Genomic DNA, 26,146 nt, shown 5'->3' with positions numbered 1-26,146 from the left:
TCTTGATTCTTTACATTTCTTGACATAATAAAAAAAAAATCCCCTTCCTTTTTTTGTCTCCTGTGGCCCTAAAACTCTTCTGTACTTTAGTATGTAGCAGAGGTGGGGGTAAGTCACTAATGTGCAAGTCACAAGCAAGTCTCAAGTCATAACCTTCAAGTCTCAAGCAAGTCCAAGTCACTGTGGAGAGAATCAAGCAAGTCACAAGTCAAGTCATTGCTCAGGTCAAGCAAGTCACAAGTCAAGTCATACAAAAATCATATGATCTAACCCAGTTTCTACATTTAAAAGACCTGCATTCCACAGTTCTCTTCTTCATACCGTCATCGACAACATCATCCTTGAACTACAATTGAATTATTCTTGGTCTGACCGAGGGGACTTCAACTAAAATTGACAACATTTTCTTACAGCAAAGGTCCGAATCCAATAATGTCTGCATCCAATAGCGACCCCTTATCTATCACATATGATCAACACCGCACATTTCCTTTTCTTTCAACCACATTTAGGCTACTTTCAATTTCCAATAGCTTACTTTTAACATGGAAAACAAGAAAGGCAAATAGTAACAGATAGGCCTATACTTACACAAAACAGACACTTAATGCCCATAATGCATTTAAAATAAAACAGGGCAATGATATGGCAAAAATATCATATCACCTTTTTTTTTTATGGCAGGATCACATTTTGATTTATCCCGATTCATTAGTTTTTCAAACTGGGGGGCGAACTGTCATAACGAGCAGTTTGCTGTGCTGTCAGTGCGGGGGCGGCGGCTGTGAGCTGTCGGAAGGAGCCGGTGAACGTGGAAGGTCGAACTGCATCATAGGCCTTGGCCTACATCATAACCGCTGTTTAGTCTCACAGAGATGCTTATATAAAGCCTACAGTCCGTGGAGGTAGGGCGCTTGATAAGGAAGCTTGCGTTATCAAGGCAGCAGCGCTGCAGGAAACGCTCGTTACTTTCGTTTTCTTTTACACGACTTCCCGGGGCCGTTACAACGTGAAAAGGGTAGGAAAGAAGGCGCTACATATTTACTCTGATTGGGTTATAAGCGTGTGGGAGGCTCACGTGAATTATTCTTGGTCTAGCCGCCTCCATTACTGCTGCTCCTGTCCTGTGTTGACCTGCTGACGCTGTTTGTCCGCGCAGCGCGCTGCATTGCACTGTAAAATCACGATCATGTTTCAAAATCAAACATAATTTCTAACGTAATCTAACTTTTAAAAATTCAAGTCATTTCGAGTCATCTGTCCCAAGTCTAAGTCAAGTCTCAAGTCATGAAGACCAAGTCAAAGTCAAGTCGAGTCTTTTATCAGTGTTAGTCAAGCAAGTCTCAAGTCCTCAAATTTGCGACTCGAGTCCCATGTCTGGTATGTAGTATAGTAAAAAGAAAGAGTATGTGATTTGGAAGGCAGGGTTAGTTACAGTGTGCACTTTCAAAGAAGACAAAACAACAAAGCCGGAGCAAAATCGAAGCAAAATTGTCCCCTGCTTATTTGAGAGAGAAAAATATCACCTATGAATAAGATCTCCACACTGGGTTTTATGCTGCTGCCTACAATCATCTGGGGTTCTTTTGAAGAGAGAGACATGGAGAGGATTGCCTGGTGTGTTTCATGTTCCATTGTTCTGACATGCTGGCTCTCTGCTTTGTGTCTAGGTTAACATAAAAGCTGAAAACGTAATGATATCAACAGACAACAATCTATTTTTAAAGGCAGGTCAGAGGGAGTTCCCAGTAATATGTCATCCATTAGTAGTTTTTGTGATTATTAATATTAAATTGAATGTGCTGTAGTTGCAATGTCTTGCACTCTTGCTTTTAATTGTGATTGAGATATGTTATATAACTGAACAATTAAGCTGTATTCAGTATATTGTATTATCGGTGTCACTGACTGTATCAGAAGTTAGCCGGAGGCATCTTCCTTTTCGACTCAAGGATAAATTGATACGTTTTGGTCAAGGTCAAGGTTACTGTGACCTCACATCTTGTGATCACGATATTTTAATTGTGCATTGAGGGATTTGTGTACATTTATTAAAAACGTACACTTACCCTGCATTCCAAATCACATACTTTTTCTTTTTACTACACTACATACTAAAGTACAGAAGAGTTTAAGGGCCACAGGAGAGAAAAAAAATCAGATAAGGAAGATATTTTTTTCATTATGTTGAGAAATGTCAAGAATAAAGACGAATACTCCAAAATAATATTGGAGTTAGTGGGGCATTTATGTATTTTCAGCATACTACAATTGACGTGCATATATTGGGACATCCTAAACCTTTTTGGCATACTTAATAGTGGGGAAGTATGGGAATTGGAACACAGGGTTAGAGTGCAGGGTGAACTGATTAGATTTTGGAGGTCAAAGGACACTGCAAACTTACATTTTGTGAGGTCGCAGTGAACTTTCATTTTAAATTTCGTTTTTTTGTTGCTCTTCTTGACCCATCACTTCACTTTTAATGTCTGGCAATAGTATACTGCTTTACACATTTGATAACATCGCACTTTATTAACTTTCCTTATGCATAGGCCTACATGGATGGGGGGTGAAAAGTTTAGTGAAAAGTTGACGGCCTTGTTTGATCGAGTTCAACTACGGTGCCAGAACTGAAAAAAGTCAAAGCCCTGTTTCCCATGTACTGTATCTGAACCCAGGCTTTGTTAGAGACTTTAAATTATTGATTACCAACTAAAGCTTTTTAATGGGGATTATTCTGTGTAAAGTTATAAAGCCGGGATAGTCTTTGTGGCTCTCAAAACATCTATACCCATCATATTCAAATCAAGAGAATAGGAGCATTAGATATTTCATGAATCTAAATTTAATTATATCCAGATACATTCAGAAAAGTAAAATTAAAAGCAACACCAGTTAATTAGTGCTGCTGCCTTGGCGATACCTTTTTAGTAATTTTTTTCATATATCATTTTGCTTATGCGTTAATAGACAGTTCAGAGAGACATAGATGAAATGGGGGCACAGTGGGGAATGACAAGCAGATAACGACCCGGGATGGTTTTGCTGCTTCTGAGGACTGAACCTCTATGGGGGCGGGCGCTATAAGCACTTCACCACAAGCGTCCCCCAGCATTATATTGTTTAATAAGTTTATAAGTATACTGTGCCTCACTGATATTGGATCAACGCTGTTTTTTTAAAATATTTTCATTCATCCTTAGCTGTAATTAACACAATGACTAAAATGTCTTCCATTTCTCAGTAATACCAAGCAAAAAAACTACACGCAAATCAAACTGTGCTAAACAGTGTCTGAGGTATGCGAGAGACGAGGTACGTAATATATAAGCTTTGTATCGCTGCCATGCACACTGTTAAGTTACTTTATTAGTCAATGATTGGTTACATTGAAATGTGTCTTTTTGCATATCCCCTCTCAAGTTACCACTCTTCGGGGGGTCAGAGCGCAGGGTCAGCCTGCTCACTTTTGGGGCTAAGTGTCTTTCTCAAGGACACAATAGTGGAGATGGTGGGCACCGTAGACGTAATACCAGCCTCTGCTGGTTTAACAACTAACACCCTCCTGTCCGGTGCCGGGGATCGAACTAGCGACCTCATGATTACTGGTCGGCCACCTTTCCTCTAGGCCATCCTACCACCCCTGGCATGAGTGCCACCTGAAGGACTTTGAAGCATTCTGAAAAAAAAAGTAAGAAAATGAGCGATCAATTCCTGTGGAGTTAGAGCAATTGGTAAAGGTCTGCATTAGCCTCCTCCCCTCCTGCCCAGAGCGTACGGGGGGGGGGGGGGGGGGGGGGGGAGCTGGTGTTTCCGTGTGCATATGTCACCTGTACCATTCATTTGAATAATAACCCAATTGGTCTCTCTTCACTGTTAACCTTATCCTCCGTTGCCCTCGTAGCCTCTGGAGCGTTAAAGGTTCTTCTCATTTGACTTCCTCATTGTTCCCACACGTCTGTGGGCGTGGAGAAAGCTTTTAGAATCAACATATGCTGAATGTCAACACTCTGAGCCGTCAACGGGAAACCGTGGACTTCACCTATTTGATAATCATATTAAAGGAGAAGTAAGTGATATGGTCCTTTAAACTCACTTACTGTCAGAGACTGCAGTTAGCAGTCCCCTCCATCATCCATATATGTCACCACCACATGAACACACAGCCGTCCTTGTCGGATTACATGTCTCCTGAAACATTTCGATGAGACACCTTTAATCATGTTCACCACAAATGTACTTTAATTTTCTATCATGTACAGGTTTAAAGGCAGAAATATATGTATCTAATAAAAAAAAATGGCTAGATCTTAAATATATACTGTATATTTTTGGTAATTGTTGTGACCTTCCCTACCCCTTATTTTCCATACAACTCCAGTGCCTTGCTCATAATTTCAGGTCTACTCTGGTGGGGACAATGAGGGGACTGAGTTTGGCTTACATTTTCAGTACAGTTCAATTCTCCACTTCCAGCCTAACACTCTCCTCATTATCCTGCTAGTGGCTCATTCTCAACGTGCCACCCAGGTCCGCCAATTCCATCTGAAACCTCTGATGTGCACGGCTGATATTTTTCTGCATATGTAACCATAGGTAACTGCCCCATTTCTATTCTTACAAGGTGTTTATCTTTGCCAGTCTCCAAGCTTTATCCATACCTATAATTAGTTGCCAGGTTTGAATTGGTTCACCCTCTAATTTCACGACCGCGTCTGGCAAGAGGAAATGAGAGAGAGAAAAAAAATCACAAGGTGTTCCATTTTAACATGACCTCTGTGTGAATAAAGGGGTCCTTTAAAATTGGCATTCTCACACACACACACACACACACCATATGATGCAAATTTAAACGTGGCTGAGCCCTCAGCAGGTCTTTTTGGCAAACAGGAATGTGACGCTTGTGGGCTAAAGTGAAGTGAGGTATTGGTTTAGCACATGGTAAATGTGGGTGGTATGTTCTCACTAAGTATAGGCTAAAGAAAGTGAAGTATCAAGTAACAAAGTAAGTTCCAAGCACAGAACATAGATGTAGAATTAAAAAATAAATAATCTGGACAGTGTGCAATCTGTCACTTGTTTTCCGACCATACTTCCATTCAGAATAAACTCACTGTATGTTCTTTTTTTAGATACACCTTAACTGCTGCATCCTCTGACAATATGTCACCTTGAATTAAACGTAAAGCTATTGTGCGTTTTCAAATGAATGAATGTCGGTTACATTCAAGCCAAATTAATTTACACAAAGTTGATAAAGCCTATCAGCTCCACAAAACTCTCAAGTTGCTCAAGAATCGGCCACGAAATGTTTCAGTTATTGCTAAGAAAAAACCTGGACGTACAGCAGAAGGAAGAAAGTCCATGCTCAATCACGAAAGGATCATGTAGATGTGCCGACAATCGTTGTTGTAATTTCTCAGAATTCCTCATGGGGGTGACAAAAGCTACGAACAATAGCTTTAAAATCTGCATAGAACAACCACCTTAGTTGTCTGTTTGAACACCTAAATTACCTTGGTAAATTAATTTCTTTTCTCCAAATCTCATCTTGTGGTTGTTCAACAGCTACTCTCCTCTCTTGCCAGCAAAGGCTGAAGTAGTGTCACATTGTTTTAAAACGTGTTACAGGCTTTATATACCTGCACAAGGTTTAGCTGAGATTGTCCCCTGTGCTGAATATTTAAAAAAGACCACCACAAAGTTATGCTGTCAGCTCACTGAGGCCAAATACTAATGTCAACATGCTAACATACTCATAAATACAATGCTAGCAAATCATGTTTAGACTGTGTTAACGGAATTTAATTTGCCTTATGATTGTATAATATTTTAATGCTCAATACATGCGTTCTGCCTGTTGAACTTTGTCCCAGTAAACCTGACAACTCCAAAGTGTTTTTGCTACACTTGCATTTAGGACAAACTTGTTGTTTAGCCTTGAAGAAACTGCCTACTGGAGAGTTTGGCACATACAGAGGTATGATACATTCATGTGCACAATAGTTGAGAGTTGATGGGGAGTGAAGAACTCCCATATTCTGTTATCAGACATTGTATTAAGAATAACACCAGCTGAGATGAATTTCTGGGAATATCTGCCTAATTAAAAACATTTCTGCTTTCGCCAGCAAAACAAGGGCTGGACACACAAACCGAGTGTATACGCCTACACAGGAATCGGACATATAACCTCTGCTATTTCTGTTCAATCTTGGTCTCAATCCATGTATGCTTAACAATGTAAGACTTGTGATGCATTGATTGTTTGACCCTTGTATGCTGAAACAAGTAAACTTCACCTGCTTTTGAAGAAGCCTGACTCAAATCCTTTTATTCAAACACTTGGGTAAATAATTCTAGTAGCAGACTGTGTAAAGTTTACCATGTTCTCCATCTAAGTTGCCGCTTACATTCTGCAAGCATGGCTAAAAAAATAACATTAAAGGAAAAAACGTTGATGATGAAATATCATAGATCTACAAACCCTTTTACCAGTTGGCAAATCAACATACTCAGACCATAAAGATAGAATGGCCAAAACTGATCGATAACAAACCTTTGGTGTGTCTGTGCTGGACAGGAGAACATAACATGATGTATATTTAGAGGCTTCTTCAACTCCACTGCATCTATCTATCTATCTATCTATCTATCTATCTATCTATCTATCTATCTATCTATCTATCTATCTATCTATCTATCTATCTATCTAGCTAAAAACAATTGTAACAACATGATTTTTTGTAGGTATTTCATAGCCTTTTCATCAGCAATTGTCCTTTTGATCTTGCGGAAGATAAGCGCACCATTGGTCTTGCATCAGCATATCTAGGTGGCAGGTTGCACTTACCAGCCCACTGATCCTCTTGATTGACTTCATGTTAGGACCTTAATTCAGCCAACACCACAAAGCTCCATTTCATGGGGATTAATTGTTGCTTGGCATTCGGGGCAGAAGACCTAAGGGCGTCTCACAAGCCCCACATATTCCGAGCAGGTTGCTTTAATTCCCTTTTGAGCGAGGCACCGACTTTAATTCAATTTGGAAAAGCTGATAAAAGAGCGAGATTGATGAAGGGCTGGATGGAATTCACTTTATTGCTATGAATTATGGGTATTAGGGGGCGGCTGAAGACTGCTTTTTATCAATAATCCATTGGCTTTTCATAATACTTTAATGGGCAGGCAGAAACGTATAAATACAGAAGTAGATATTGTTCAATTCAGTCTGAGGGCGGGAGAAATCAGCACGGCAAAATCGTTGGATCTTATCACCACACCTGGTATGTGAATATACAGCCAAGTCTCCCAGAAGGGGCTGTGTGTGGATAATAGAACGATTTAACATTGTATAATTGATTTCAGCTACTTCACCTGAACCATTTTTATGTTAGAGCCATGAAAAGTTAAAAACATCGCTTGACAGAAATACACCTGGGCCAATTTACACGTCTTTGCCTCCCTCCCTTTCTCACCTCCTCCATTTTATTTGTCAGTTTTCTTCCCCTTGAGTTTAAAGAGAGAAAACAAACTCATCTCGAAAGTGTGGAAGTGTTCACAAAGCACCGTGTTGGGGACCAGCCTCCCTGTTGGGTTTTTGACAGCAGACTTTGTAGCAACCACCGGGGGATGTGCCTCGTTGTACAGCCACTGGCATCATCTCTTGACAAGCCCTTTTAGCCCGTTTTAAATTGAAGAGCCGAACCAGTTCTCATGGAGCCGAAGCTAACGGGTCATAAAGAGGTGATCTGCATTTCATTTCAGCCCAACAGCTTTGCTGCTCTTTTTGACTTCAACAAAACATAAAGAGCATACATTTCCAGAAAACTTGAGGTTTGCTGCAACTCTCAGCTCTTTTAAATCAAGTCTGAAGACTTTTCTGTTTCCATTTTAACCTGCAATTTTTATTCAATTTAAATGTATACTAAATGTATAATGTCTACTCATTAGCTTTGAAATGTTTTATTTCTATTAATCGCTTTTCTAATGTGTCTTCTGTATTTTAATCTTACCCCTGAAAAGCACTTTGAATGGCCTTGTGTCTGAATTGTGCTATACAAATAAACTTCCCTTGCCTTACCTTGCCTTACATTCACCTATGGAAGTCATCATCTATCTCTATTCAAGGTTTTGTTGAGAGATACTTTTCAAACTTGGTGCTGTTTTTGTGGATTCTGTTTGAAGGAATAATTTTACATTTTGGAAATGTAATAAAAGGTTCATTCAATTCAGCCAGCAACTGCTTAGCTTAACATTTATAGTAGAAACAGCTCTTTTGGATTGTTCAAAAAAACACCTCAGTTTGTTTTCCATTGTCAGCTATCTGAATTTGGTATTCATAGGGATGCGAATGAAAAACACAACACACATGGTTCAGTAATAAGAGCAGCTAGGGGTCAGTAACAAATAGCAGCTCCACAAAACCTGTGCTGCTGGGCGGAGCCAGTAGATATGAACAGCCAATAAGAGTGTTCGGTAACATGCGTATGCTTGAAATGGATGTGTTGAAATTCTCCGACCCACTAACTGCACACGACCAATCATACTCTCACTATTGGTATATCTCAATCCGTAGACCGCGTCCGTCTACGCGGTCTATGAAGGCTATAGCCTATGAAGGCCGATTCGAAGGCCGAACCAGGGCCGAACGAGCATTGTTAGACGAGACGGTCTCCGCATGTCTCCGTTTACGAGCATTTCTGGTTTGCGTAACAAGCCGTTACCTTGCGTGACGACTCGCCGCCACTGTGCTGCCTAGCAACCCTGATTGCTGCCAACGGAGACAGCCTTGTCAACGGAGGAAAAAAGAAAAAGAAGACGAAAAGAAAAAAAGAAAGGAAGATAAAAGTTAAGAAGATGGAGCAACACGTTGCTGTTTTGTTATTTTTTATTTTATTTTATTTTATGCCATCTCTGAAAAAAACGCAATGAATCTTGGGATATGTTGGGCCGCGAAGGATCCATCTGTTGCAGCCTTCAAAACCATGAAACGAAGGCTGCATTTCTCGGCTGCATATGAAGGAGCCTTGCAAATCGTTGCAAATGGAACAAGCCTTTGCGCGCCGCTATGACACAATCGGTCTTCAAAAGCAGCCTTCGTAGGCTGCAACCCCTGAATCAAGATCCAGCTTATGTGCGCGGGGCCAATCATCATTTGCTGTCAAAGGTCAACGTACAACAAGGGCTTCTTGGTAATAAGATTAATGATATAGCAAACTTGCCTTGTTTGCAGTTTCTCTCCGTACACAAATCAAATTAGTAGGTGTGAGGTGCCATAATAACATAATTCTGCAAAACCACTAAGCAGGTGTGTATGAAGGGTTTTAAGGGCTAAAACTAAATAAATAAAAGTATAAATAAATAAATAATTATATAACTAAATGTTTACATTTTTATATAGTTATTTATACTTTATGTATTTATTTATTTATTTATACTCTTAAACCTTTGAATGAATGAATGAATGAATGAATGAATGAATGAATGAATAATTTATTTCAAATATGCAACAACAATACAATAATAAAAATGCATCAACAGGAGTCAGCCCAAGTGACTCCTGCACTGATAAGGCCGCCAAGCACTCTATAAAAATGCCACAACATATTTGAAAAGGGGTGGGAAGAAGTAACTTAAACCTTTATTTGTTTTTTTATTTATCCTCAGCGTAACTTGCTGCAGAGAACAAAATATATCTGTCAACTTCAGTCATCAAAAGTCAGGGGGGGGGGGTTAAAGCTTCTTATTGGTGAATGAACCAGCAAACCGGCTACGATTCAGCAGATGAGTGTGTCCTCACCAGACAAATGCCAGCTTTTATCATCAGTTCCAATACGTCACTGCCGATTAGGGACTTGGCTTGTGAACTGGGAGATGGTCAGTAAAGTCAAGCATGGACCATGGAATAGAGTGTGAACTGGTAGTTATATACAAGTCTGTGTGAGCCTATGGGTATATTTGAAGCTTATGAGTGTATATGAAAGAAAATAACAGTTACAGAGTGTAAAAATTGGATTTCCCCCAAAGGGATTAGTGAAGTGCTATAGATTTAATACCACCTATATCTACTAAAGGTCAGGTGTCTGTCAGCACAAGAGAAAGAGTTGCATGACGATGTGTTTAGTGTAAGCTGTGATGGTAGGAAGAAGAGGGTGGGTGTGTTAGAAAAAGGAGAGAACACTATTATTTTCCCTTTTCTTATAGACAGTGTTTGTATTGGTACCTAAACATAACAAAAACCTTGATGCTTAGAGCTGGAAATCAGTCAGTGGAGGTAGTTTGTACACAATTGTTTTGCAATTGCAGAACCAGTGCTTAGATGTTTCAAATTGTGCAGCTAGACTAGCTAAAGCAAATAACCAGTAACCATCATGGCTTATCTGTATATGAAGAAAAAATGCCAAAGACATCTTTTGAGGTATTTGAAATTCATTTAATTTAAGAGTTTTTAAAAGTGTATCAATAGTTACTGTAGAATTAGCAAATGAATGTGTTATAGATTGTTTAAAATGTACAAAAAACTAAATGATAGAGATAAGATCACAAATTTTAGGGTATAGCAAAAGGAAGCCTTTTTATTGAAATATTTGTAAATATTTGCGTTCTTCTTTGAACACAGACTTCATCCGTGGTGAGCATCCAACTATCAGGACGGGTCTGTTTAGATGACATGGATTCTTCAATACCACTGTTACCAAATCCTATAGTATATCTGTAAGGTAGCATTAGCAGTTACTTAACATTGGGTCTCATGCCCCTGCTGGCCCAGCTGTCTGTCAATCATTTATGAAAGGCGGTCCCAATCAGGAGCCTGGAAGCTTAAGGGAGCATTTATTGTTTCCCCCAGACTGCTCATCCTTTCAGTTACATAAAAACATGTGTGACTTTAATGATCACAAACAGAGAATATACAGTAACAGGAGCTGGTGATGGCGTGTTTTCCTTAGGCGCTGAGTTACCAAACACGCACAAATGCATCACTCACTGACTCACTCTCAGGAGAGCATTGACGGTATGGGAGAATGTAGGCCAGCAGTAAAGGCTGTATGCACTATTGGGTCCATGAGTATTTAGTGCAGTAACTTGCTAATTAGGGCAGGCTATACTGTATGTCAAATCAGAGACATGCACGCATGATTTGCTAAACAGCTAAACGAAAAGTTCATCATAAAAAATAAATTGGGCGAATTTCTAAAATGGCTAAATTATTCTAAAGAGGCTCTACTTTGCCGAACACACGCACACACTCGTCAAGCTTCAAGTGATTTATGCATTTCCATTTTGCAAGCGCTACCAAAATCCATGTTAGATATTATAATGTTGCAAGGTTTTTATTTGACGTTTTATGCTTGCATGTGTTGCAGGGATGATGCAGCGCGAGTTGGGAGAAATGTTTTCAGATGTTTTTACAAATTGAGAAGTGGGAGAGGAAAGAATTCTGACAGCCTGATCAGGAGGGGGATGTCTGGAGAAGGTTTGGCACGATGGTTCAGTCCTCAGAGGAGGCACCATGATCTCTCTATCTGCATTCCCAACACACTGAAAGAGATTCTGTAAGTATGTGAAGGAAACGGAGAGAGAGAGAGAGAGAGAGAGAGAGAGAGAGAGAGAGAGAGAGAGAGAGAGAGAGAGAGAGAGAGAGAGAGAGAGAGAGAGAGAGAGAGAGAGAGAGAGAGAGAGAGAGAGAGAGAGAGAGAGAGAGAGAGAGAGAGAGAGAGAGAGAGAGAGAGAGAGAGAGAGAGAGAGAGAGAGGGGGACATCTCCCTGGGAAAACTTTTAGAAGCTGAGAAGTTTAGTCCTGTTGTCCTAGTTGATTAGCTACATTAAAATGAGTATATACTGTATGTTGTTATGTTGTAGAACAATTATTTCCAAAATGTTTTGGTAACACTTTACAATAAGGGTACATTAATTAATGGTTAGTTAATGCTTAATAAGGTTTAACTAACCATTAGTTAACTGTTAACTACGGTGTCTAGTAAGCATTTACTAATGGTATTAATGTTAACTAAGGTATTAATTACTACATTATGTACTGTTTATAAATATCCTATATTAACCTTAGTTAACCAATTAATTAAGCTTGAACCAACAGTTGATTAATATAATAATAAGCATTAATTAACTGTTAACAAATGTCATTTTTGTAACATTACTTAAGCATAATTAACCTTTTATTAATGTTCTTTGTGACCCTTATTGTAAAGTGGGAACCATTTATCCATTAAGTAACACTTAATAAATGCACACCAGTGCTGAATAGGCATTACTTAAGTGTAATTATCCATTTACTAATGGACTTTGTGACCCTTATTGTAAAGTGAGAACCATTTCTCATGAATTAACACCTAATAAAGGCATACTAGTGCTGATTAAGCATCACTTAAGCATAATTAACCATTTCTTAATGTTATTTGTGACCCTTATTGTAAAGTGGGAATCATTCATCACTTGTTACACTTAATAAATGCAAAATAGTGCTGAATAAGGATTACCTAAGTACAATCCATCAATCAACATTGCTCTTTGTGACCCGTGTACATTCTCTATAATAACAATATTAAACATACTAAAATATTTCCAACTGGAAATCAATTCATGACAACAATCTGTTATCAACACAATTCAGTCACAATTTAAAAAAGAAAGAAAATGTTATTTTATTTAGAATCTTTAGTTTTATTTGGAAACACGGCTCTCACATTTGACATGAATACCATCAAAGAACTCCAAAATAGTTTCTTCAACAAATTATATCCAGTTTAATGATTTTCTCTGAAAGTAACAAACGGGAGGAAATGGATTACTAACAGCAATGGTGAAACACACTGACTCAACAGTTAGGTTTAACAGGTAAATGTGTATTTTCTACTCTCTTCCTTGAAGTGTATATCATTGTTGCAACATAAACAAAAATAAAATACACAAAGAACATAACAGTTCCATTTTTAATCATGGACTAAAGATAAAACAAAATAATGATCACTCTCTTGTGACTAAACACTAGTTTAACCTGGCCCTATCATTGTTATTTGAATGAACACATATGTATTTCATTTAACCTTTATTTATACACGAAAGATCAGTTGAGGGGTGACCCTCATTTATAATCTCTCGCTCTCTTTAGATCCAGTTCTTGGGTTTGCTAGCCACTCCAGGCCTGGGTGCTCCTCTCCAAATGAAGCAGTTGGGCTGGAATCCAAGAATCTTGTCTAATCACCAAGTTGATGTACATGGAAAAAATGAAAATAATCAGTTAACAGTTCAGATGCATTTTTGTTTCCTTTATCTAAATCATTATAGCATAGCATTACGGTTCCACATTATGTATTATTATTATAACATAATGCATTGCATTGCTGAAACTGAAATATCTTTGGTACCTTAATCAAATAAAATTCTCACTGAACCTTTAACAAGTTGACACTATTTTTTCATTCAAAAAACATGTAATCTCTATGACGATTCTACACAACACATGCTCAGTTTAAGCCCATTTTAGCCTGGAATAGCAACGTGCACTTTGAATATGGAAAATGCTTCCATGTGTTCACATATGGTTTGGTGTCTATAAACACTCACTTTATTTAGCCACCGCTACAATTACTGCTAAAAGTTACCTGTGAAGCTAGCCAGCACAAGCCTCATGCTAACGGTGCTATGCTAGCGGGAGGCTGCATCACTAATATATTTCACATTATTCATTTCTTACATACACACACACACACACACACACACAGCTATATCATCTCACGAATACCTTAGTTAACTCACCAATAATTGTGTTGGGCTAATGGCAGCATACTGTAATTGTAACCACCACGGGTCTTTTGTGAGAATAAAGAACATAGCTGCTGGCCTGCTGCTTCACTGTCCAGACACACATCCTCTTTCTTGCTAGCTGATCGCTGGGCGAGTTCAAGTGCTTGTAAAACGTGGGTAATCCTAATGTCAATAAGGTTTGTAAAGAAATATTTTTCTTAAGTAAAGTCTCCAAACATATTTTCACCTTCCCAAAGTTGAAAATACATTGCATACATACATGCATTCACTCTACAGCCATTGTTGATTATCAATAGCCTATTATTGATCATATAAATCACCTATAGATCTCGTTTTTACTGGATCCTGGCCACTGGGAGGATAGAAAGACGGATGTGTGCCTGGACAGTAAAAGCAGCAGCTAAGCTACGTGCTTGAAGCCAGCTTGACCTGACCGACCCATTATTCTCACACAAAAGACCTGTGGTGGTTACAGTTATGCTGCCATTAGCCAAATGAAATTATTGGTGAGTTAATTAAGGTGTTAGTGAGATGATATAGTTGTGTGTGTGTAAGAATACTTTGAAATATATTAGCGACATAGCCTCCCGCTAGCATAGCAACGTTAGCATTAGCGCGCTGCTATATGAGCAGCGTTAGCATGAGGCTTGTGCTGGCTAGCTTCACAGGTAACTTTTAGCAGTAATTGTAGTGGTGGCAAAGTAAAGTGTGTGTTCATGGACACCAAACCGTATGTGAATAAATGTTAGCATTATTCCATATGCAAAGTGCATGTTGCTATTTCTTGCTAAAATGAGCTAAAGCTGAGCATGTGTTGTGTAGAATGGCCATAGAGATAACATGTTTTTTGAATGAAAAAATAGTGTCAACTTGTTAAAGGTTCAGTTAGAATTTTATTTGATTAAGGTACCAAAGATATTTCAGTTAAGCAATGCAATGCATTATGTTATAATAATAATACATAATGTGGAACCGTAATGCTATGCTTTAATGATTTATTTAATTTCATTTTCATTTAACTTTTATTTATCCTCGAGAGACCAATTGAGGGGTGACCCTCATTTTCAATGGTGTCGAGTTCAAACAAATTCCAAGGAAAAACAACAATGCATAGATAAAGGAAACAAAAATGCATCTGAACTGTTAACTGATTATTTTCATTTTTTCCATGTACATCAACTTGGTGATTAGACAAGATTCTTGGATTCCAGCCCAACTGCTTCATTTGGAGAGGAGCACCCAGGCCTGGAGTGGCTAGCAAACCCAAGAACTGGATCTAAAGAGAGCGAAAGATTATAAATGAGGGTCACCCCTCAACTGATCATTCGAGTATAAATAAAGGTTAAATTAAATTCAAATAACAATGATAGGGCCAGGTTAAACTAGTGTTTAGTCACAAGAGAGTGATCATTATTTTGTTATATCTTCAGTCCATGATTAAAAATGGAACTGTTATGTTCTTTGTGTATTTTATTTTTGTTTATGTTGCAACAATGATATACACTTCAAGGAAGAGAGTAGAAAATACATATTTACCTGTTAAACCTAACTGTTGAGTCAGTGTGTTTCACCATTGCTGTTAGTAATCCATTTCCTCCTGTTTGTTACTTTCAGAGAAAATCATTAAACTGGATATAATTTGTTGAAGAAACTATTTTGGAGTTCTTTGACGGTATTCATGTCAAATGTGAGAGCCGTGTTTCCAAATAAAACTAAAGATTCTAAATAAAATAAAATTCTCTCTTTTTTAAATTGTGACTGCATTGTGTTGATAACAGATTGTTGTCATGAATTGATTTCCAGTTGGAAATATTTTAGTATGTTTAATATTGTTATTATAGAGAATGTACACGGGTCACAAAGAGCATTGTTGATTGATGGATTGTACTTAGGTAATCCTTATTCAGCACTATTTTGCATTTATTAAGTGTAACAAGTGATAAATGGTTCCCACTTTACAATAAGGGTCACAAATAACATTAAGAAATGGTTAATTATGCTCAAGTGATGCTTAATCAGCACTAGTATGCCTTTATTAGGTGTTAATTCATGAGAAATGGTTCTCACTTTACAATAAGGGTCACAAAGTCCATTAATAAATGGTTAATTACACTTAAGTAATGCCTATTATGGTTAATTATGCTTCAGTAATGCCTATTCAGCACTGGTGTGCATTTATTAAGTGTTACTTAATGGATCAATGGTTCCCACTTTACAATAAGGGTCACAAAGAGCATTAATAAATGGTTAATTATGCTTAAGTAATGTTACAGAAATGACATTTGTTAACAGTTAATTAATGCTTATTATTATATTAATCAACTGTTGGTTCAAGCTTAATTAATGGGTTAACTAAGGTTAATATAGGATATTTATAAACATTACATAATGTAGTAATTAATACCTTAGTTAACATGAATACCATTAGTAAATGCTTACTAGACACATTAGTTAACAGTTAACTAATGGTTAGTTAAACCTTATTAAGCATTAACTAACCATTAATTAATGTACCCTTATTGTAAAGTGTTACCAATGTTTTTAAAGCTGCAAATTTGGCACTGTGTAACTAGTTAGGCGTACATTTGCATATCTTTAAATGAACAGAATTCTAGATGTTGGATAAAGCCAAAGTTGAAACATTTATTTCATTTTTAAAAACAATTAGGTGTCCAAAGTTTTTACAGAACTGATTTTTGGAAACATGTACGTGCTAAACATTTTCATTTTGTCTGGATTAAACATTAGTTTTTTATTCACGGAAAATCCAAATGATGGTGTCAATACTGAAAATAAATAAAAATCAAACTAAACTATACTATACCACACCATAATTCAATTTGGCTTTCTCTTTGCTATGCCTCTGAGCAGATATATAGAATGGCATTTATTTGGTGTTGTTTGTTTGTGTGGAAAATTAGCCCACATTCTGGGAGACAGTTAATCTGTGCCAGAAAGCCGACTTTATGTTGATGTCCCGTATTAATCACACACACCACTGACAACTGCCGACATTTGTGTCCTCCCGTGCTCCGAACAGAGCAGACAATATGTCTCCTTTTGCTTCCTAGAGCCGGTCAAAGCATAGTGTGCTGCTATGTTTGGCCGTGCGTAGCTGCACAATGCTTTCATACCTAGAGCTGATCCTGGGTCACCCATAACATTAGCATGATGACACGGTGCACCGCTAACATCCACAGTGCAGATCCTGGGTCAGCCATAGCAAGCGACCATAGTGCAGAGTGGGTGGGATATACGGGGCAGGTCATTCTGGGCATGCGTTAATGCGTTAAAAATGCATTTTCAGCACGTTTTTAAGAAGAAAATAGGAGAGATATATACAGTGCTGCTTGAAAGTATGTGAACCCCTTGAGCCTATTGGAATTTTATTTATTTTAACCCTTATTAATTAATTTGATCAATAACAGTATTTTTTATATGAAATAACAGATGTTTGTTTATCAATTCAACTTTTTTCTTTTCCGGAAATCAATTGTTAAAACAGATATAAATAAATATTTGCCAATTTCTGTATGTGCAAAAGTTTGTGAACCCTGAGCTGCATTGCTTAAATCAAGCAGGTAAACACAATCAGGTGGGCAAAATTGAGTGATGAAATGGACCAATGTAATGAGGGGTCTTTAGGGAAGAAATTGGGCGGCACTAGATAAAACAGAGATAATACCAAGTCAGTTTAGGCTCACCAAAGTGAACCCATACAGGTCAGACATGCCAAGAGGAAACAAAATCTCAGAGGATCTCAGGAATAGAGTTGTGATGTTGAACATTTGTCTGGGGATAGCTAATAAATTTAAAAAAAAATTGAGCTCCATCGGTCCACCGTGAGGCAAATCATATACAAATGGAGAGCTTTAAGAGTGACTGAACATCTGACTAGAAGTGGACTTCCTTAAAAAATATCCACACGCGCCACACAAAAAGTGCTTTTTCAGTTAAAAGCCAACCCAAACATTACATCTGGAGATTTGCAGACCTCTCTTGCAGCATCTGGGACATATGTGCATGGTTCCACAGTAAGAAGAAAACTCAGTCAACATGGCTTTTATGGGAGGGTTGCTGAAGAAGCCTCTGCTCTCAAAAAAGAACAACACTGCTTGTCACAACTTTGCCAGAGAGCACCTGGAGATACCGAAAGTCTTCTGGAAGTCTATTTTGTGGACAGATTAGTCCAAAATGAAACTGTTTGGTCATAACCAAAACCGCCATGTTTGGGCAAAAACGCAACTCTGCCTATCACCAAAAGAACCTTCTCCCAAGTGAAGAATGGTGGTGTCAAATTGTCTGCAAATCACTAGATGTAATGTTTGGGTTGTTTTTTACCTGAGAAATCACTTTTCTTGTGGCACTTGTGGATATTCTTGAAGGAAGTCCACTTCTAGGCAGATGTTCAGTCACTCTTAAAGCTCTCCATTTGTAGATGATTTTCCTTATGGTGGACCGGTGGAGCTCAATTCTTTTTTTAAATTAATTGATAGCTGTCCCGAGACAAATGTGCAACATCACAACTCTATTCCTGAGATCTTCTGAGATTTTCTTTCCTCTTGGCATGTCTGACCTGTATGGGTTCACATTGGTGGGCTTAAACTGATCTGGTTTGATCTCTGTTTTATGCCGCCCAATTTATTCCCTAAATATATCTCATTACATTGGTCCATTTCATCAATCAGTTTGGCCCATCTGATTGTGTTTACCTGCTTGATTTAAGCAATGCAGCTCAGGGTTCACAAACTTTTGCACATACAAAAATTTGCAAATAATTTTTTTTAATCTGTTTTAACAATTGATTTCCGGAAAAGAAAAAAGTTTAATTGATAAACAAACATCTGTTATTTCATATGAAACATACTGATATTGATAAAAAATGAATTAATAATGGTTAAACTGATTACAATTACAAAATGCTCAAGGGGTTCACATACTTTCAAGCAGCACTGTATGTATTCGGGAGAAATACAGTATACAAACGCTAACAGACAATGTTTAGTTAATAAAAACACCTTTATGCACCTTTGGACCTTTTGATTTATACTAGTATGAAAGAGGTCAATATGAACATTGCTTTAAAAAAAAGTATTTGTCTGCAGTGCATGGCTTGCATTAAAGGAGTGAGGAGTGTAATGCATATGAGAAAGAAAATGCATTCTCATTTGCAAAAGAGGAAATCTGCATTTCTTCTGGTGTGATTATGGATGGAGACGTGCAGCCACCTGGAGATCCTGGCATCCTCATCCCACTCTCTATTCCCCTCTGCAGGTTCAGCCCCAGTCATTTTGGGGGAATCAATTAGAGCTGGTGCCGGCACTGTCCCATGTGTTGAAGGGATTAGCGCTTGACTTGCTCCGCTGCATTCAGCCCCCCGCCTGCCTGTTCTATGCAGCTTTACATGCTGAAACAGGCTTACTGTACGCATGCACCGGCAATATCAGACAGATACAACAGATGGTATGGGGAGATTGCAAAAAAAAAGAAAACAGCCCCACCATCATAAGCTGAATTCCCCCTAAAGCACTGCAAAAACCCAAAATCAGACCAAGTATATTGGTATGATTTCTAGTCAAAATATCTCATGACACTTATGTCACACATGGGAAAATGTATACGTCAATAATATCACGTACTAATCTTATATTAAGTAGGTGATTATCTTAAATCTTGAACAGAGCCACTAATGTGTTACTTTAAATGAGTACACTTGAAATGAAGAAAATTACGTGGCCAGGTCGGGGGGAAGAATACTGCTTTTGAGCATTAAAGTATTATGATACATAACACTAGTGACATATAGCTCAACATGCCTTCCATTGGCAGATGGTTTACTTATTACAAGTGGAATACACCTTGTATTGCTTTTTTTCTTCCTACTCATTTATGAAGAAGAGGATTCTTTTCCAGTGAGGATGTCTTTCCGAGAGATTAAAAAAAGAAATTGGCTGTCTGTATCAGAAGCAGGGGAACAAGGCTATGCCTGTTTCTTTTCGACACCCTGCATTTTTTGATGAGGATAAATTCTGGGTGAATAAAAAGGATTATAGGATTACGGAGAGAGGAGACACTTGTCTGTATCCAAGACAGAAGGGGGTCAGGAGTTCAGCGCTGCCCAGGAGTGTGTGGACGCTGGTAGAGATCTATCCAAACAGAGGCTGTGATGGTGTGCCAGGGCCTCCGGGGCTGCCCATACAGTCTAGGCTGCCAGAGAGAAGAGCTCGGTGCTGGACAGCAGATAAAGACAGCCTGCTGCTTTGCTCCATAATAGCAGAGGGCTGTGGACCAGAATGACGGACACACAAACACACCACCGTTATACTCAAGAACATACAGTACTGTCCACAACATCAGGAGAGCATACTACAGTATGTGTGGCCCATAGTAAGCTTCACAGTGACTGCCCGAGTGCATTAACAGGGCCACACCCAGACATGTTGTTGTCCCTTGGCCATTTTTTTTTTTAAAGATTATCTTTCTGCTTTTTTTTTTTATTAGACCGTTTTTTGAAGCGACAGAGATGAAATGGGGCAGAGAGAGATATGACATGCAGAGAACAACCACGGGCCGGATTCTAACCAGGGTCTGCTGTGAAGAGGACTGAGACTCTATGGTGGGGGCGGGGGGATTGCCTTGAGCCCCAAGCTACTGCGCTACAAAGGACCCCATAAAATAGCTTGGTAGCATGACTCCACTGGCATATGCTAGCCTGGTAATCTAGACCTGTTGCTGGCAAATTTAAATTTGCTCAGCCTGTTGTTCTGGACACGATCCATTGGAGCTCATTAACTATGTCGGAAAATTTGGAGCTGCCAATCAAATCGTTCTATCTGATATGGGTGGGACAGAGCCATATGTATGGGGCTCTGAGGCGGGCGTAAACAGATGATGCCAGTGCTGTGCATGCGCTGTCAAAGCCGTGATAGTAAACAACAAATATGGCTGTGGATACGTTGTTTGAGTTTGAGACGGCTAAGACCTCGACATTCGGAAGACTGCGGCAGTACCAGGCTAGCATATGCCTTTAGTAGTGTAGGAAATTTGGATTGTGTTCCTTAACTTTTCCAGTGGAGTCATGCTACCAATCGTTTCATTAGCAAGAGAAAATTACTTTTCTGTTGCCGACCGACCACTGCAAAAGTTTACAGTTTTTAACTAGTTTACCCCGCTGTTCGCTAAACGGACGGGGCTGAATACGTCACCTTGTTCATTGCTCTGATTGGTTGTAGTGCGATCCAATTGCGTGCAGTGTTATTTGAAATGAACGCGTAGGTGCCGCCCCTTGAATTGGAAAGGTCTATTGATCGTGGCCTGATTTCGTGGATTTCCAGGCTAGGCATATGCTTAAGATCGTCAAATCTTTATCCTTCGTCCCAGCAACCTGATGACAAACCTACTTGTAGGACGGATGAATCATCTTTTATTTTTGCATCAGAATTGACTGTTTATTGAGCCTACCATTTAACATTTAGGAAACTGAGCCTGACTGGTATCTAGATGCGCTTGAAATTGCTACCAGTAATTATATCCGTCTCATTTTGCCTGCATTCTAACACAGCACTGAAAATTGCTGTGTTCTGATTGGCTAATCACATCATTTCATGGTCAGTTATTTCTCCATAATTCCCGCTGTGAAGGATAATTCACGGTTGGAATTATGGAATTACAGGCATTGTTCTGATCTATCCCTTCCTGTCATCCATTAGATTGATAACAAATAAGTTACCATTGGGGCTGTAAGGCAAGTTTAGGAACCATAGCAGCCAGTTCAGTTATGTTGTGTACATAACTGATGTGTGGCTGTTATACTCAAAAGATGGTAGAAAGGCTGTCTGTGTCTGTGTGTCTGAGGTACGACATAGCAGCAGGTACAGTGGAGGGTCAGTGCTACGGGGTCATCCATATGTTCCCACAGCCCTATGATCCCACATTTCTAAGGATTTTTTTTTCCTGAACATTTTGAAAATGAGGCCCTATGTTCCCACAACTCGATGGTCCCACAGCCCTATGGTCCTGAACATGGCGATTACGTTCAGACATCACAGCTTGGTGCTAAGGGTAAGGGTGAGGGGACAGGGAGAGGTTAGAATAGGAGTGATACCGACACACAGACAAACTTTTTCTCTATTATATAGTTAGATTACTTGAAATGTGGGACCATCGGGCTGTGGGAAGATAGACACGCTCCTGTAGGAACATAAGGCAAAATTTTGAAAAAAATCTTAGAAATGCGGGAACAGGGGGTGCCCTTAGCTCAGTTGGTAGGGCGTATGTATGTTTAGGTCATATCTCCATCACAACCAGTGTAGTCATATAGTCATTTGCATAGAAATGCTGTTCGATTACAGTCACTATAGACAGTTCGGTGAGTCAAAAGCCAAAGCCCTTTCTAATAGGGCATGGAGCATCTGCCGCTTATGTTCATGCTTGTCTTAATGTGGAGCGCATATTGTAGTGTATTAAATGAAGTGCCACAAGGGGCTGGTTCATGTATATTTGAAGGGATATAATGCCAGGGAGACCTGGCCTTGTATGGTCGCTTGTTAACTATTGTAAATTACAATAAAGTCTCAGTGCGGAAATATCACTTGCGCTATTAACACATGTGTTTAATGAAAGACATTCTGCAGTAAAGAGGATGTTTCACCAAAGACGGTGAAATAACCCAAACCAACCGCACCAAGGGCTTAAAAGGCTCCATGGTTCGATTCAACCGCACTAAACAGAGCTGGTGTGATTGCAACCTCAGATGCTGTTACCAATGAAGCAAGTTGCTCTACCGGGGGGTATGACTCAAAAGGTTGTCGAGGTTCCAAAAATATGCTTCCAAAACATCTTACTTGACATGTGTCCATGTGCACTGTTCTTTCTATTGTGTATTTTGGCACTTTTTGCTCTCGATCAAGATTTATTTTTTGCTGATCCCTACTGAAAGTTTGAACTACCGAATTGCTTCCAAGACCACATTCTCAGACTGTTTCACTGCTCAAATTGCACTTACAACTGCATAATCATACATTTTGATCATTTGCAAGTCATTAGCTTTCCTTACCAAGAAAGAAAGTCAAATAACATTCCATTATGAATGATTTTGGATATCTCTCATCTTGGAGAAGTGCCCCGAGAGGAGGAAAATAGAGTTCAGCTGAGTATAATTAAAGGAATCCGATCTGATCCAAGCAGCTCCCACTGCAGATGCCAAACAGACACTTTACAGTGTATGGTAGTGAGCGTCCAACAGCTTCTCATTCTGTCTGTCAGTTTGTACCAGATGATTATGAGTTCCAGGCAGTTGGAGCTTACATTGGGGATCTATCTTTATTTTCAACTCAAAAACTGGATGATGGCTTTTCAATGAGGCAGGAGAGGACATGCGTTATGTAACAACTCAGCACTTCTATCGAGGCAAAACTATTGAATTTTAATGGGGGTTTCAAAATGCTGGGGCTGTGCAGCGGGCTTCAGTGTTGCCTGCTCAAGGACAGAGTGAGATCCTTTTGAGCTGTGGACATGCACCATTTCTATGATACTGATAGATTTGTTTTCCATCTCAGCTGATATTACTGACCACTTAATAGCTATCAGGAGCTAATGAGATGTGTCCATGCTACCAGTGTGGGAGAGTGTCTCTGTGACCCCCTCTGAAAGGATATACTACTCCAACACACAACGCCAGCTGAATCCAAATCTACGTCACACATAGACACCCACTGTGAGACCTCTTAGCAGCAATGTGTCTTGTGTGCACTGTACTGTATTTCAAATTCCTGTGCTACTCATTGATTTGTGCTCAAGAACAATATTGATGTCTGTATCTGGAGTGGCTGTGTGAACACGGGGCTGTGTTTTTCCAAAAATCAACGATCCTGTCTGTAGTACATTAATCCTCAGATAAAAATGAACACACCAAGACACACAATTATCACTTCATACTAGGCTTGTTATCATTTAAAGGTCACATATGATGCTCATTTTCAGGTTTAAAATTTTAATTTGGGTTTATACAATAAAGTGTTTTCATGGTGGAGTGTCCAAAAAGCCTTTATATTTATCTCAGGGCCATTGCTCAATCTCCTCTTTTCAGCCTCTATCTGAAATGCTCAGTTTTTAAGCCTGTCTCTTTAAGCCCCGCCTTTTCAAAAACCCTGAATCTAACTGCAGGTTTGGATCTAACTGCGAGTTGGATTCAGTGGCATTTAGGGGCTTATCACAGGTGGAGGAAGTTCAAATAAGGTTGGTAATGAGGGGGCGTGGCTTCTCCCTTTATCATGTCATACGGGGAGAGAAATCTGACTTTTCAGAAAGGTGGAGGTAGTTAAAAATTGTTCTTGTCACATCTGAGACCCATGTTAATGTTGAAAAACCATGAAGTGCATTTTACATTACATGTCATTTAGCAGACACTTTTATCCAAAGCGACTTACATCTGGAGCACACATTCATATACTGATAGCAGCAGCTACCACACAGGGTGCTGGCTAACTATCAGGAGACATTTAGGGTTCAATGTCTTGCTCAAGGACAATTGCACATGTGGTGGGGAGACTGGGGATTGAACCACAGCCCCCCAAACAAAATTGCATTATAGGTGACCTTTAGGAAACTGACAATAACTTCAGTGAACTTTCAAACTGTGCCTGTTATCATCAGTGTTTATACAGTCATTAATTTACTGTATGACAAAGAGAATGGGTGTCAGGACAAACCCCTTTGGAGAGCATACCTGCAGAGGAGTGCAATGACCCTCACACACTGAGACATGTGCAAGATATATGCATATGTAAGTGTCAGTAAGTCATCAAGAAAGGCACTTGGTTTTCTCATTTTTCAAAACTCCATTAAATCTGCAGTTTATTTTCCATTGAACAATGAACTAAAGCTAATCAGTCAAAACAAGTGTGAAACTGGAGGTACAGAAATAAACAATAGCCTAATACAATTGTCTTTTTAGGACACAATGGAAAATACACAAAGATTCAAAGGTAATATCAGTAATCCAATATTGTGTGTGATATGTGAGAATGTATAACACTCTTGGGTGATTCAGCATAATGAGACTTTAACTTTTTAGAATTGATGTAAATTAAGTTTTAATAGATCTTTACTTTACTTGTGATTGAGTAGGAGTTAACAGCATGCAGCAAAAACACACACACACACACACACACACACACACACACACACACACAAACATAATTACGGAGGGTCTTCTTTTTATTTTCACAAAGAAACAAAATTGTCACCAGTATATTATCTTTTATGTGCCACATAAATTGTACCTTTATCAGGAAAACCAGTTATATCCTACACTGGACAATACTGAATATAGATGAAACAGCTGTGATAATAAGCAGCTGTTTTTGAGGCATTATTCGTATGATCCAAATGCAGTGTTCACATCATGACGAGAGGTAGTGACGGGAAAGACTCCCACGGGTTTGACTAGAGATGGGAATTGGTAACATTTTCCTTTCCATGTTTTTTTTTCTATCACGTAGTTGGAGATAAAAACTCTCCGGGAAGCACACACCCTCGACAGGTGCATATCAGCTTGGCATAATTGGATACCCCAGATGACTTTGATACATGTTTTGCCTTCATTTCGCAGTGTAAAGAAAAATCCTCTGAGGGAGAGAAACGGGAATGACATGTAACAGAATTTTTCCGGGCATGTTTGAACCCAGCAGGGAATAGTTAGTACACACAAAAGGGAGATGATGAAATTTGATTCAGGAAGTTTTGAGTACAGGGCCTGGTGACAGCAGGAAGTGGTACAGTTAAAGGTGAAGTAAGCAATTTATTTATGTTAATATAAGTGTTAAATCACTCTTTATTCATACAGTGATCACTTACATAGTGTGCGTGTTTCATAAAGCCGATCTCTCAGTCACCTGCTCTGCATGTAATCGGCAAATAAACTTTTCGGGGATCCCGAAACTGATATCCAATCACAAGAGAGAAGGCTACACACCAACAATGTGTATGTGCCTACAATGGCGGAGCAGGTAAAAATCCTTCCCAATGTCTGTTTTGATGGTTTTTATCACACTTACTTATCTGAGATGATGCTAGATAACACGCTACTTGAAGACCGCAGTGCATTAATGTGGTGACGTAGGGACGAGGGAGAGGACTGCTAACTGCAGGAAGTTAGCAAAACTGACCATTCCGCTTACTGAACCTTTAAGTCTATGTGTGCGGCGTCAAGTCACATAAGCATACTGGAATACTCACAGTGCTACCTGGTAAACAACTGTACTGAATGGCTAAGTTATCCACACACTAGCTAGCAGAGAAACAAGGGAGTGCTAATCAGTCACTGAAGCTACTAGCTTTCATTTTGTTGGCAGCTAGC

This window comes from Ammodytes marinus, assembly GCF_949987685.1.
Source record: "Ammodytes marinus genome assembly, chromosome: 19".
In the NCBI taxonomy this organism is placed as follows: Eukaryota; Metazoa; Chordata; class Actinopteri; order Uranoscopiformes; family Ammodytidae; genus Ammodytes; species Ammodytes marinus.
This window is presented reverse-complemented; position numbering follows the sequence as displayed.